This window comes from Amaranthus tricolor, chromosome 16 (assembly GCF_026212465.1).
Source record: "Amaranthus tricolor cultivar Red isolate AtriRed21 chromosome 16, ASM2621246v1, whole genome shotgun sequence".
NCBI classification, from domain to species: domain Eukaryota; kingdom Viridiplantae; phylum Streptophyta; class Magnoliopsida; order Caryophyllales; family Amaranthaceae; genus Amaranthus; species Amaranthus tricolor.
The window spans coordinates 20,474,413-20,489,770 of NC_080062.1; the positions used below are offsets into that span (position 1 = coordinate 20,474,413).

The window sequence follows — 15,358 nt, forward strand, 5'->3', positions numbered from 1 at the left end:
CACGTGGAACTGCATCCTCCATTTGGCTGTCTTCTATAGCATCATAAGCAACACTATACTAAGCCCAACATGTGTAAACTTGCCCGCATGGATTCAGACAACCGTCCAATCTACAGGCTGCCCTATAAACCGTTGGTAGTCATTGTCATCATCACTCGACCCCCGTATAACTCTGTGCGCGCATATGGTCATCGAAATTTGTACGCACTTTGGTGCAACATGCTCGACCGCTAGGCCTGACAGTATTTGGTTGCCTGCTCCTGCCTAATACGGTGAGAGGAACCAATAATGTCCCTCTTATGAGGGTCCCCTCTTAGTAAATTAGGTCTAAAGCTGTTCCCACTCAATAAACACCTAAAAAACCCTTGCCTTTACCTTGGTTACCTGCTATTTACTACAATTATCATAATTAATTAAAATATTATTAGTTACTTAATTAACAATATATATTAAATAAATAATAAACTAAATGAATAAAATAATTTAAAAGTATATAAGCATGTAAATAAATTAACTAAATTACATAAATAAAAAAATTTAATTGATTATAATACTAATTCAAAATTCAAAAGAGTGCTATGCAAATTAAATAATAAATTAAATAAATAAATCATTTAAATAAAGTAAATAAATTAATAACAAAAATAAAAATTAATAATATATGCACAACTTCAAAAAAATGAAAAAAGGAAAAGGGTGGTCGTGCGCAAAATGTGTAATTGGGTCGTGATCCAATCGCGCATTTCACGTGATCGAGCCGACATGCAGTCACATGCGACTCTCTTTTTTGCTTGTTTTATTTTTTCAAATAATTTAATAAAGATTTGATTATTTGAAATTCCTAAGCTTTGAATCTACAAATTTTAAGTATTCATTGATTATTTTTAGAGACATAAAAATATTACGGAGTAAGATTAAAGTGTTTTATAGAAAATTAAATCTAAAGACAATTTAACAATTTCATTAAAAAAAGATGACAATACAATAAAAGAATATTGAAAATTGAATATCCCATTCAAAATTTTGAAATCGGATCTGATTTTTTTGCACACTCATGCCAAACACCCAGGTGTTTACTAAAATACTATCGACAACGTATCTAAACCGTTCGGTTTATCTTTCTTTATATATTAAGATTATAATTAAGATTAAGACTAGGATTAAGAAGAGAGAAGCAAGTTGTTCTTTTTCCCTTAGTTCAAGAAAATCTAGTGTTTTCATTCTTGCATTCGATTTCTGTTCTTCATACACTCAGGTGCGCCTCACTTTTCATACTGTCGTCTTTCTATCTTGTATACTTTCAGTTCTGTGCTGTTGTTTGAATTTTAAGTTTGATACCCATACTTTTCTCCGTCCTACACTGTTTTGAAGATATTTTTCAGTACCACTTGTTGCAACTTGGAAGTATTGAATTCACAAAACTAGGTTTCTGTAGTGCCTGATTTGTGCGTTTAAACTATTGAATGCATCTTTGTTTATCTGTGTATGGAATAATGTAAGGATTATGGCCTATAGATTGAAATTTTATCTCTAATACATCTAAGATTGAAGGTGTGAAGACTCTTGTTTGTAAAACAACTTTAATCAATCCCTAGGAATGAAATGCCATAAGAAATGAAAGCAAAGTATGTGGGTTTTTAAGTTTGGTTTAAACAGTTAATGATTTGAGAGACGACTCTCATTAGTCCGGCCTACAAAAATTGATTAATTAAAAAATGCTAATTATTATCTTTTATACATTACTGTGATGGGAATTTAGGGTATACCAAGTAGGATTTAATATAGATCAAGATTTAATATAGATCAAGTAGGTATTTTGGTATATCAAATAGGAATTTGATGTATACCACTAGGTGTTTGGGGTTGTCAAATAAGAGTTTGACATATCAAGTAGGGATTTGAGATATACCAAGCATGTATTTGGGATGTTCTAAGTAGGTATTTGGAATTGTCAAATAGGTATTTGAGTTATACCGAGTAGGTTTTTGGATATACCCATTAGGTATTTAGGGTATATCTGGTAGGTGTTTGAGGTATATCAGGTAGGAATTTGAGATATACCAGTAGGTATTTGGGGTATACCAAACAAGTATTTAGAGTTGTCAAGTAGGTGTTTGAGATATATTAAGTATGAGTTTGAGTATGTAAAAACAACTTGACAACTTTAGTATGCTAAAAACACTTACTTAACGTACTGTGAACACCTACTTGACGTATCCTAAATTTTTACTTGATGTATTCTAAAACCCTAACAAGTAAGCGTGAAGTTACACTATATTTTTTGTTTTTTTTTTTAAATTATAATGTAATATCAACCTTGAACAAGTCACAAAATTAGTTAACATTTTAATATGGATGGTTTAGCTGATTATTATTATATATGATAGTTGGGAAAATGCCTCCTTATGGTGACCGTGGTGATCGGGGTGACCGTCATGGCATGGGTACCTGTCTTTATGTCGGACACCTTTCTTCACGTACCAGGACTTGTGATCTAGATGATCTTTTCAGTCGATATGGAAGGTAATGGAATCATTTGATTGATGATTGTTTTTATAATGTATCTTCGTGTGACAATTTGTGACTAAAAGACAATTGCATTTGTTTCATGGTCCTCTCTATGAGTAGCATGTTGTTTTTAGTCGGTGCAAGTGTTTGAAGACAAATTAAAATTCTGTTAATTTTCTTTCTCATGACTGCATATATGTTTTATGTAATTGCATATATTACTATGATTAATGTGTCTTTTGGAGCTATATCCTTGTGTATCACTCTTTAAAGGAGCAAAATCAAGTTGGTGCCATATATGAAGTTCTACTAGTGAGGGGACTTTTTCCGCTTTAGACTAATGACTTATGCTTCGGCTATTCAAGAGGGCTCTTGCATAAGTCTAAATTTTTTATCATGTATATTTCATCTTTATGGAATTCTTCGTTCAGGACTGTTGCAATCCTTGATGTGTCGTGTGGCTTAACTTGAATATCTTGTTGAAGGTTTCTAGGCTTTTGCCTAGCCTGGAGGTCTGGTGTGATGGTTGCCCTTGATGGAATTGGTGCCTATTCTTGCAATGTATAGGAGACTTTGGTGATTGTTTATAATTTATGCGTGTTTTTATGGAATTGGCAACTCTCTCAAAGTGATGTTTGTTCATCTATGGAGGGCGAGGTATCTACCCTTCGATAGTTTTGTCCTGATGGCTTTACTGTTTATGGCAACCATTTGCGCAGAGTACGTGACGTGGTTATGAAGCGCGACTATGCCTTTGTTGTATGTATTCTTCCTTTTAATGTTGGATGAATTATTGTTCTCTGTAGCACACTATATTAAATTGTGCTTTTGTTAATCGAATATGAGCTCTTTGTATTGTTCTTGTGATGGTATAATTACAGGAGTTCCGTAATCCTCGTGATGCCGATGATGCAAGACATAGTTTAAATGGACAAGATGTCGGTGGTAGTCGAATTGTTGTTGAATTTGCAAAGGGGGTATGCTGCTTCAATTTTTACGACAATCATTTATTTGCTCTTTCATTTGAGTTTTTCTGGTGTTTTCTGATGGTAACAACATCAATTTAATTTTCTATCTAAATTTCTATCTTTTACGAATCACAATGAGTGTCGTTGTCCTATTCACAGTCAACTAAGCATTATGGTCAATGTTTAAATGTGGTTGTCTAGGAGATTATCCTTTATGTCATCTGACTGCTACTTGCATGTTAAAATGCAATGTCAAATTTCACAATCAAGTTTTTGATGTGCTGAGTTTGTTCATATTCATCATTTAGGAACCACCATCTGGATTAGGTTTGTGTTTCAATTGTGGACTTGATGGCCACTGGGCTCGAAATTGCAAAGCTGGTAATTGGAAGAACAAGTGTTACCGCTGTGGAGAGCGAGGGCACATTCAAAGGAATTGTCGGAACAGTTCAAAGAAACTAAGGTGTTAATTTTAATCTCATCATTCTCTTTTAAGACATCTCTCATTACACCTATGCTACCTGTTTAGCAAAAGCTACCTATTTCATAAATTATTAATGTTGCAATGAGTTTTCCACAACATTAATCGTCTGTAGGGAAGGGCTAAGAAAACGTAAGGTTGAAATTGTATGCTAATAACTTATTTATTAACTAGATTGAGGAGTATCTTATTATGAAAACTTTTCACTTTGAGGAGGCTTGCTTTGAGCTGATTCTGGTCCTCAACTGTTTTTTTTTTGCTTTTGGTAGACGTGGTCGAAGTGATTCATGTTCACCCACACCTCGTTGCCATTCAGCATCACCTCGTAGAGGAAGGAGCCGTAGCCGCAGTTTCAGCAGGAGCCGAAGCTACAGGTGTGCTGCTTAATCAAATTGTTTTGGTTGTTTTACTGCCAATCCCATCAGTTTCGTTTTATACACATGGGTTTCTTCTGACTGGAGATGAATTCTAAAATGTTTGTCTCCTACGGTGAATGTTATGGGTAGACCATATTTTGCTTAGAAAATATCTCTATGTCAATGTGCTTTTTACAGTGCTAATATCTCTTAAGTAAAAAATTACAAAAAGTTAATTCATCGAAACTATATATTGTAATCGTGCCAATAAGATCTCAAATGACTATATCTTCTGTCAAAGATAATTCGTTATAGAAGGTTCAGCCAACAATTATGAATAGTGTAATAGACAAAAGGATTGTTTGGCAAAGGGCCGATATCTGGTATATGATAGCTGATTACAATAGTTGATTTGACCAGCTGGTTTTATTAGCTGGTTTGCCCAGCTGATTTTAAACCCGTTATGAGTAGTTTTGTTCAAAAACAACTTATTCATAATAATAAGCCGTTTCAACCAGCTAATTTACGAAACATTAACATTGACTGGTTTGACCACCAAACCCTCTAATTGTATCAAAATAAACTAAAATTGCCCAATAAGCTATTTTTCCACACACCACAAAGTATTGCAAGTAAATAGAAACGCAGGAAGTATAGTAAGTGATTTCCACATTATATCCATGATCGCTTTTTAGCTATGGAACTTTTCATTTTAATATGCCTAGAAATAGTTATAAGATACTATGTGTTTTTCTAAGGCCTTATAGTAGTTGAAACTTGAATATGAGTTACTAGAGCCATGGTCTTTATATATACTTGGCCTAAAGGTGTTCATTCGGGTTATCGGGTTGATTTCGGGTTAGATGTTTCGGGTTGGGTCAATATTGGGTCTTGTAACCATATTTTTTTTTACATAGTTGTTATATTTGATGTCGGGTAAAAGGTTGGTTAAATGTTGAGTCATCGAGTTTGTTTTGAAGCCCATGTATATTTGAACTGAAAGCAAACATGTGAATTCAAATATACATGGGCGAAAATAGACTCAAATAGAATTTGTTGGTTGTCGTTTGTAAATTCTCTTTGATGACCTGGACTCTGGATGCTGCTGTCTGTAATTGCTTTTGTTCACTGTTTGAATTTGTTCTGATTTTTGTTGGGTTTGGGTTTAGGTTTTCCATGCTCTGATTTGCTAGTGTGATTTTAGTTTGAATCTGTGAATTAATGCTATATGCAAACACTTTTCTCTCATGCAGTCAGTCGAGGTCACCACCAAGAAGAAAGCGATCAAGGAGTCCTCGCCAGAGCAGGAGCTCGAAACTTCAAAAAGGTTCCCCTGTAGCATCAAGGGACAGGAACACTCCCCATCACCTGATGAGAAAAGCCCAGATTGCATAGGTAGCCCCACAGATAAGGATGAGAGACAAGCCAATGGTGGTAGCTCTACCTTTTGTTCATAACTCAAAACTATTAACTAAATGAACTTCACATTTTCCTTTAGCTTTAAAATCTACTGTTGGTATATTCTACAACATTACCTTGTCTATTTTCATTCGTTCCTGAACTTCTCACAGCTGGTAATATAAAATTTACTGAACTCTGGCGACTGATGTATTTTGTTTTTTGGTGCGATAAAATGTATTTTCAGTATTTTTTTTTTTTGTAAAAATAACCCAAATCAAGCTTCATGATAGCCCAACTAACCGCAGGCGACTAAATTTAAAAGTTGTTCTTTAGAATCAGACAGTTTAAATAGTTTAATTTTTTTTTAAATCTAATAGTGGTATTAGGATATTGACATTGTTCTTTATATACAGTAATTCAATTACCACAACAATATAATTATTTTTAATGGACTTTTTAGAATAATATAATTGAAATGATTATAGTTGAGAAATTAAACAAAAAAAAATGTAAAATATTGTATTAATCAGGTCAATCCACGTCAAAATAAAGCAACATAGCCAACATAATATAGTGCAGACAGACTGTTACAAAGGAAAATATAGCTCTCTCCGAGTACATGTAATTCGGACTAAAGAAATAGCATAAATCCTAATAGTCTCATTTGATTTTTGACATTATTTATTTATCACTCTTAACTTATATTTTATTTTTAATCTATGATATTCAAGTGAGATTTTTTTTGTTTTGCTTTCATGCAAAGATTATTAATATTAACTTTTTATAATTTTGAGTTATACATAATTAAAGATATTTTTGATAGAATTATTATATTGACAAATGAGTCTTAGGATTAAAAAAAATGAATAGAGGAAGTATTAGTAGAAAATATCTATTAATGGTTCATATTTATTTGTGTCCAACATTCTCCTAAACTTAATTTTTGTCGATCAATTACGATCTTTAGAACTTGTACAATTATAAATAAGACTTGTATAAAATTGGAGCCACTAATAGTTTATTATTTTTTTAAAATATACTAGGATTATACCCGTGTTATGTACGAATTTCGTTCAAAATTTTTATATTATAAATTTTAACATTATTATATATTGAAATCCAAACGCTTTCATTTATTGAATTACATACCTAGATTATCATGTGTACATTTCATGCGAAATCAAGTTACAATCGAGGTAAGAAACAAAACATTTTAGTAAACTTTGATTAAATTATAGTAAGCAACGACGATTTGAATTGTAGTTCTCTGAGATCGAAAAAAAAAATATAACATAAACACAATAATATAGCATTAATTAGTTAGAGTAAACCTTGTTAATTGGTTGATAAATTACATAATTCATTTTGTTAAATAACAAAATTATCTACTTCATCATCTATCATGATCACGTGGAACGCAGTTCCTTTACCTTAACAAAATAACAAACCCTTTAATTCTTTAATCTTTTTAACTTTTTTAAATGATAAATTCATTTTTGCATCAACAAATAAATTTTGAGTTGTGATTCTAGCAATATTTTAAGTGTTATCGAGTGTATATTTATAGTGATATAAATCATTCAATGTTGTACCTCATAATAATAATTCTAAATGGTGATATCAATAATACTAAATGTTGCTATAAATAAGAATTATATTATAGTAATATTGCATTGTGAAGAGGAAAATAATCAAAATTAACGGGAAGGAGTGAGAGGAGTACTTCAAAGGGTAGTTATAATATTATTAATGTGAATACTATTTGATATGATGTACATAAACTAGGTGAAAAAAAGAGTTGTTCAATAATAATAATAATAATAATAATAATAATAAAATTTTATAAGAAAATGCAAGAATATAGAGTCGTCCATTAAGTAGGTGATGGACTGTTACTGTTTGATTAAATGGAGGAGTTGGAGTAGTTTCAATTTAATTTTGAAATGCAAGAATACATAGAGTAAGTAAATGTAAAAATACATAGAGTTATACATTAAGCATATGAGAGTCTTATTGAAAGCAGTGAACACTTGACATAACAAATGCTTATATGAATTGACACTTGACACAAATACTTATATGAAATTATACTTGGCTGCACAACTATTTATATGAAGTGACACTTAAAACAAATACTTATATAAAGTGACAAATCATACAAAAATTTACGAATCAGTAGATTGTATGATATTACAACTCTATTTTAATAGGGATTACTCTAAGAAGGTGTTCTCTTCAACTTATTTTTTTAACTTATTACTTATTCTTATTGGAATCAGATCAGATCAGACCAGATCAGATCAAATCAGATCAAAACTATTCAGATTAGATCAGAAAGTTTCAGATCAGACCAGACCAGATCAAAGCAGACCAGATCAGATCAGACCAGACCAGATCAGATCAGACCAGATCAGACCAGATCAGATTAGATCAGATCAAACCATACCATTATTATTATTATTGTTATTATTATTATTATTATTATTATTATTATTATTATTATTATTATTATTATTATTATTATTATTATTATTATTATTATTTTTATTATTATTATTATTATTATTATTATATTATAATAATAATAATAATAATAATAATAATAATATTATTATTATTATTATTATTATTATTATTATTATTATTATTATTATTATTATTATTAATTATCGACACATATACATTAATGAGGTTAAGAAAGAGGTCCACCGGGAGTATAATTAGACACATATTACATTAAATTAATTACTTGTATCATGTCATTGTTTAAGAACCAGGAGTACAAACTTTAGAAATGAGATTTTAAGAACCTGGAGTATAATAATAATAATAATAATAATAATAATAATAATAATAGTAGTAGTAGTAAAAATAAATAATAATAATAATAATAATAATAATAATAATAATAATAATAATAATAATAATAATAATAATAATAATAATAATAATAATAATAATAATAATAATAATAATGATAACAATAACAATAGTAATAATAATAATAATAATAATAATAATAATAATAATAATAATAATAATAATAATAATTAATAATAATAATAATAATAATAATAATAATAATAATAATAATAATAATACCTTAATATTATTAATAACAAACTTAATGAAACCAAATCAAATCAGATCAGACCAGACCAAACCAGATCAGATCAGACCAGACCAGATCAGATCAGATCAGATCAGAAAGATTCAGATCAGATCAGACTAAATCAGACCAGATCAGACCAGACCTTAGTAAATTCAATACAAATGCATTTAATAGCATATATATAGCATATATCTTAAGACATCAATTATTCTAGTAAATGTTATCAAGGCCGGTCATAATGTGCTTTAGGTAGAATGAAAAAAATAAACACCCTCTAGTAAATTTAAATGTTTAAAATGTAAAATAAGTTATACAAATTTTTTGGAAACCAAAGTTATGATATTAAAACCATAAGTATTAATAGATAAAATAAAATCATCAATCCAAATTTTCATCAAAACAATAGTAATATACTAATAGTAAAAATCATCTCAAATTTTCCAAAAATCAAAATAATAACACCGAAAATCATTTAAAAATCTATATTTAAATTTTACCAATATCATTCAAGAATTATCAATTGAAACTTGGAATGATTTATATAGGGAAGAAAAGCAATACCCACGTTTAATTTTCTTTTATGTTTTATGTTGTAAATAGATACACTGCCATTATGTTAAAAAGTTAAACTAACATTGCTTAAACTATTATATATTTAGGTAAGTATTATTTATTAGATAAAGGATACTCTGATAAAAAGAAAATTATAGTACAGCATTCAAAAATAAGTTATTATTAATAACAATTTCAAAACAAATTGTTTAAAATTAATAAATGGAAATTTTCAACAATTGAAACTCTTATTTTAAAGATAAATACCACATATTAGCATTAACACACAAATACAATCATCATTATGTTAAAGTTAATATAAAACTAATCAAAAGTTATTTCAAAATAAAAAATATTTTAAAAATTTATAATTTATTAAATAAAATCAAAATCGAGTTCAATTGGTTTCACATTTTGTATTGTTATTGGGTCAAAATAAATCCATAACCCATTTAACTAAACTCTAAGATTAAAACTTTAACTAACCATTTTTTTTCCTTTACTCTTACCACCCGTTTGGTACATGGTATTAGAGGGCGGTAATGATAATAAAATTAAGTAATAAAAAATTTGGTTGTTTGGATGCCTTCAATGGTAATGGATGGTAATAAAATAAGGTAATAAAATTACCAAAAAGAGACATTTTTATTACCATTAAACAACCTGGTATTAGGCTGTAATGGTAATGAAGTATTACTGTGGTAATAAAATAAGGTAATGTTGTTTCGAGCTGAAGAAAAAAAAATAATGAAGAAATAAAAGGTAATGTATGTAATTATCCAAAAAAATATTATTATTAAAAAGAATCATTAGATACAATAATGTTTTTAGATACAAATGTACAATAATGAAACTAAGAGTCATTACCATATTTTATTACTAACAACCAAATGCAATCAATGGAATATTATCTTCCATTACTATTCATTAGTCATGCACACCTAACAAAAGAATCTTCATTACCAATTCTCATATCCATTCCTTCAATACTATTGCCATTACAACATTTCATTCCCATTACTTCATTACCATCAACCAAACGGGCCCTTACTTCTTTTGGTTTTACCTAAATTAATTACCTATTTACTCCTTACACTAACCCTAATTTCCTATAATCTGAGGGACAACTCCTAAAAACCATTGAAAGACTATTAAAACTAATCTTCAAATCTAAAAAAAACAATTCATTTATAAAAAAAAGCCAAGTTATTTTAATGCATAAATTATTTTTTTATGTATCATTTTATTAATATCTTATTTTAAACAACAAAATAGGAGTATATTATTTTCCACATATAAATAATTAAAATAATTTTTAATATAATATCCTCCATAAATTTTATCAGATTTAGATTATGATGGAAATAATTATTTGTATTTTGTACATGATAGTGAAAATGAATGTAAAAACAAAACTTTTTTTTTAGAGAATTTTTACTTTAATACGTAATGATAATTAAAGAATGTAGCCCACAAGAAATTGGTGGGGAGTCGAGCAAGTTGAGTACACACACCTTTTTGAATACAAAAGGCTAGTCGATGGAAAATGTAGCCCCTAGACTTGGTGATACTTGAGTTGCTCGTAGAAACCGATGCGATCCTTGATAGCAGGTCAAGGGCGTCTTCACCTAGCTCTCCAAAGGTGGAGAAAGCAAAAGGGATGAATTTGTAACCGTTCTCCTTGCACTTAGCAGTGTATTTTTTCCTCTTTTTTTCTACAACATTGGCTAAAAAGACACTAGGGGCCCATGAAGAGACTCCTATGCCAGCAAAGGACAAACCTCCAGTTACATCTATGCAAGCATCTTTACCCTGGAGCCAATTAAAGAGAAGGAGATCTGCTGGCCTAAGATCTTTTCCCGCCTCCAAAGAGAACCCCAACGGCGCCTCCTTACGGATCGAGATCCCAGCTTTGCAACAAATATCCATAAGCATGTCTAGAACTAAATTATGTCAAAACTTCACACCTACATCACTTGAGCAATGGACTGCGTGATCCCCCAATATATCCATCCTAGCAGTGTTATAGCTCAGGCATAAACTACCTTTGACGAATAAGGGAATGGTGAGCCGATAGCATAAAATGGAGCGGTATTGTCGGGGATTCATTTTCTGTCTCAAGCCATCGATGGGAATTGTTAGTAGAAAATCTTGTGCATGTGGTTCCTGAGTAGAGCTAAGGATGACAATTTTTTTAGGGTGAGCATGTAGCTAGACACAAGGCTGTTCTCAACAACATTAAAATAGGCCCCTGCTAACTTTTTCATCATATGGGGGGCAGCGGATTTATCATTAAGAGAAAAGGCGTTGCTGCCACAAAGAACACGGAAGACGCCAAGAGCCCGTTCGAAAGTAAGGCCTAGAGAAGGAAGATCACTGTTAGCCAAGATCCTAGCTTGGAGCGAATCGATTTGGAGACGAGAAGCAAGGAAGGCATAGTCAATAACATCACCTGCTAAGAAAATACCAAGGACACCCATCTTGATTGGGAGGGTGGCTAACCTCCATTTCCAATCTCCAAATCTTGGTACCGAAGCCGTAACTATTTTCTCTAAGGAAGCGCACAAAGCAAAGGAGATGAATTTGTAGCCATTCTCCTCACACTTAGTAGTGTATTTCATTCTCTTTCTTTCTACCACATTGGTTAAAGAGCAACCCTTCAGTTACATCCACGTAAGCATCTTTACCATGAAGCCAGTTAATTAGAAGGAGGTCTGCTGGCCTAAGATCTTTCCCTGCCTCCGGAGAAAACCCTACCGGTGCCTCCTTACGAATCGAAATCCCAGCTTTACAACAGATTTCCACGAGCATGTCCCGAACCAAATTGTGACGAAACTTCACGCCAATTTAACTAGAGTAATTAACAGCGTGATCACCACATTTGTCCATCTTGGGGGTGTTGCAGCTCGGGCATAAACTACCTTCAGTAAATAAGGGGATGGTAAGTCAATAGCATAAAACAGATCAGAATTGACGATGATTCAACTTCTGTCCTAAACCATCAATAGGGATTATCAACAGAAAATCTTGAGCATGTGGTTCACGAGTGGAGCTGAGAATGGAAACTTGTCTTGGGGTGAGCATGTAACTTGATGCAAAGCTCTTCTCAACAACGCTAAAATAAGCCCCTGCCAGCTTTTTTATCATCTGGGGGCAACATGTTCAGTTTTGAGAGAAAGAGCGTTGGAGCCATAAAAAATCTGAAAGAGAGCAAGAGCCCGTTAAAAAGCTGGACCCAGAGAAGAGTAATCACTGTTGGCCAAGATCTTACCTTGGAGCGAGCCGGTTTAAAGACGAGAAGCAAGGAAAGCATATTTAATAACATCACCTACCGAGTAAATGCCAAGGCCACTCATCTTGATGGGGAGGGTGGCTAGCCTCCACTGCCAATCCCCAAAACCTGGTCCAGAGGCCGTAATTATCTTCTCCAAGGAAGTGCACAAAGCAAGATCGAACTGATGCTGTGCTTCCAAAAACGAATCTGAGGGACAAGTCTTGAGCGCGTAAAATAACCTTCCAATCCCAGCACAATAGTGAAAAAGGATAAGTTCACATTGTGGATCCTAGAGTTTGCTAACAGCAGCCATGAGCTCAATGGTTTTAGAAACCCTTTATAAGGAAAATTCACGATGAAAGCTCTAACCTGTACTCACAAGCCCATAAAGTAGTGTCTCTCCCGTACTAGGACGAGATATGTTAGGAGCATAGACTCTGAGCTCTCTACTTCAAAGGATCCTCCCTAGGCCAGAAAAGTTCAGTCTTGTCCACATTAAGAAACAAACCATGAGAAGGTCCTTCCTCCTTAATGATGTGTAGGGTCTTGGCAACCATAAGGGTGTCGCTTACAATAGTGCCATCATCAAGGTACCACGCTTAAAGGTTTAGCTTACATGACCGTGGAATTTCAAAACCAAGGGATGCAAAATAATGGAAAAAAGTAAAGGGCCTAGGGGGTCACCTTGTTGGACACCTTAGCAAGACCAGAGGATAGAGTCACCGTAATATAACCTAGTAGGTTGGAAGTAGCAAAACTCTACCCACAGAGCAAGGGAGGGGCATTAAATCTGGGTTTTAGACAATATGAAACTCCTATCAACAAGATTAAAAGCATTTTAAAAATCCACCAAAGTAAAGAGGTCCCAACTACATCTCCCTTGGATTCAACAAGACTGTTAACAAAATGAAGAATAGTTTCATTGCTCCCTTGTGTGCCAACCTCAAACTGAAAATCTTCGAAAAGGCATCCAAGGTCTTCCCAACAACTAAAGCGACAACCTTAGACACAAGCCTACACCACATCGTGTCAACTGCAATGGGGCGGACACCGCCCCCTGGTTTATCCAAAGGGGTGAGAGGAGCAGTAGTTATGTAACTACCAAGCACACCAACTTTATTATTATTATTATTATTATTATTGTAATTGTTGTTGTTGTTGCTGTTGTTGTTATTATTATTACTTTGAAAATAAAATTTTATAGCTCCAAACAAAGAGAGATATAAAAATAAAAGCCAAGGTTGACCAAACTTTGATATTGCAATAGTCTAAATTTTTTATGTTTATATCAAAAATAATAATTTGATTAACATGATAAGCAATTTTAAGAATAAAACAAGAATTACAATTAAGCACGACTTTACTTGCTCAAAGTATTCCCATCATTTCATAAGCAAACTACTAAAATTCAATAATTCCCTTAAAAACAAATTACCAATAGAAATTTATTTTACAAGACATATTTATATTTATCAATCCAATTACGCTTAATATTAGAAATCTTAACAATTTAATTTTCCATGATCTTAAAAAATCATATCAATCTTACAATCTAAGTCCTAAGCAAGGAAAATTTTAGGTTCATTGATAATCAAATCATATACATTTTAAATAATAAAAAGAATACAAAAGTAAGACATTTTAAATTGGAAAAAGTAAAAATCAATACATTTCTCATCTCAAAGATAAACTCTAGATGTGTTGCGTTAAAATTTAACCAAGTCTTGGAGTCTGATGGATGACACATTTCCCTCCTTCTCTATGGTGCTCAGCTTGGTATCACATTTCACTAACAGTAACTTGAGCTGCATACAATAGTTGTAATTTTAGGCTTATAGGATGATAGATAAATTATTTCCTTAGAATGCATCTATTTCCAATATTGTCTCTTACCAATCTTGTTGTCAGACTTGTCCCGCAGCTTCTAGCACGCACGGTGCAACCCTAATAGATCATGCAACCGTTAATGCAACAATCAATCCTTTCTGATGGCAATCCAAGCCCAATTATTTGCTTCTTTGTGTCGTATAACCTATATGTTATTGATTTAGGTTTCAGTAACGCTTCTCGCATCATAGTTCAAAACTTGTACAACCTTTTTGAACAATTTTGCTACGTCTTTAAGTTTGTTATTCGACCTATTATCAACATCTGAGAGTAAGTTTTGCAGCCATAATACAATGGATTATTTCTAGCACTTAGTATGTCGAAAAAATGTTTAACCTATGGGTTCAGATCTTCCGGTAATAAATCTATAGACGAATGCTCCTACTTATAGGGCAAATATTTTTGCAGTGATAAGTTTTGTTATGTGTTTGGGAATCTATTTGGAGCATCATCATGCACATCGCGCACGTAATGATTTTCTTTATTGTTTCTAGGTGACGAAGACATATGCACTTCTTTTCGCACAAACGCATACTTATTGTTGCTTTCACCACCGATGATATCTTAATGATACCATTGATTCTAATAATCTACCACGAAACCCTTCCGTAATAAAGCATCTTTCACTTTAGTTGGTTATTTAAAGGACAAGTTGTATATTTTGAACAAGCACATCTAATTTCAACGGAACGACTTTTACTAATAGCGAATTTCAACTTCTAATCCCTATATGAATTCTATATTAAAGGCCCTGACGACAAATTTCCTTTGGTACATACATCTAACTTCTAATATACAAAGATTTCTACCATCATCCAC

At 32.0% G+C, this 15,358-nt stretch overlaps 1 pseudogene; it reads left to right on the top strand.

Moving 5' to 3' along the window:
* Window positions 1–1,142: 1,142 nt before the first annotated feature.
* On the top strand, window positions 1,143–6,171 carry LOC130803261 (serine/arginine-rich splicing factor RS2Z33-like; annotated as a pseudogene).
* The last annotated feature ends 9,187 nt before the right edge of the window (window positions 6,172–15,358 follow it).